An 866-nucleotide genomic window follows, 5' to 3' on the forward strand; every position below is an offset into this window, starting at 1 on the left:
ATCAAACTCTGCCTAAAAACAATTTAAAACAAGGTACATGCATGTGCTCTCACCTTGTGGTACATGCTTAGCAACATTATTTTGTAGCGTTAGCTCCATAAGAAAGTTGCACCCGGTTACATTAAAGAAGTATAAGAACAGGAAAGTCCAAGCCCCTCATTTTACAGACTGAGATAAAGACCTGAAAGCAATTTCTTCAAGGGTAACCTTTCTCCCCTTTAACATACATGCCTTGTCTTTCCCGTACTTAAGTCCCTTGCAAAAGTGACAAAGGGGACTTGTCAAGTTGTGCATTCTCAATTGCCAATTACGGATTAATCGACAGAATTCTGACTATTAATACAAATAACACACTTCGTTTTGTGATCTTCTAAGAGGGTCAAAAAATCAAAAGCAAGCTATTTAAACTTGCCTATTCACTGTATTTATGCATAAAAAAAAACTGAACTGGGTGAAAAACAAATGCACCTCATGTTGAATTGTACTACCATTAATAATAAGACCTCTAGGTTAAATATTCTGTGTTAAACCATCACCGTTAGAAATCATTTTTAAAATGCTTTCCAGGGATGTCTTTCTCCTTTCTATGGACGTCTGGTTAGACTATTCACCTGTACATTTTTAAAATTTAACTTTTTCCATTTGTCTCCCGTTGGATCGACGCTTCATTAAAGGAGAAGCGGAGAGAACGCAGGAGGACATGTCTGTAGGAAAGTTGAAAGGACTGGAGGATGGGGGCGGGGAAAAGGACCGAGAAAACTGAGATCTCTCCTCGCCGCTGCGCACCCACCTGTGCACCCCCGGGCTCAGCAGGGAGGCCCAGCTCCAGCGCGGACCGCCCCCTCGGGCGCCCACCCCGCCGCAGC

The sequence above is a fragment of the Myotis davidii genome, unplaced genomic scaffold (genome assembly GCF_000327345.1).
Source record: "Myotis davidii unplaced genomic scaffold, ASM32734v1 scaffold902, whole genome shotgun sequence".
In the NCBI taxonomy this organism is placed as follows: domain Eukaryota; kingdom Metazoa; phylum Chordata; class Mammalia; order Chiroptera; family Vespertilionidae; genus Myotis; species Myotis davidii.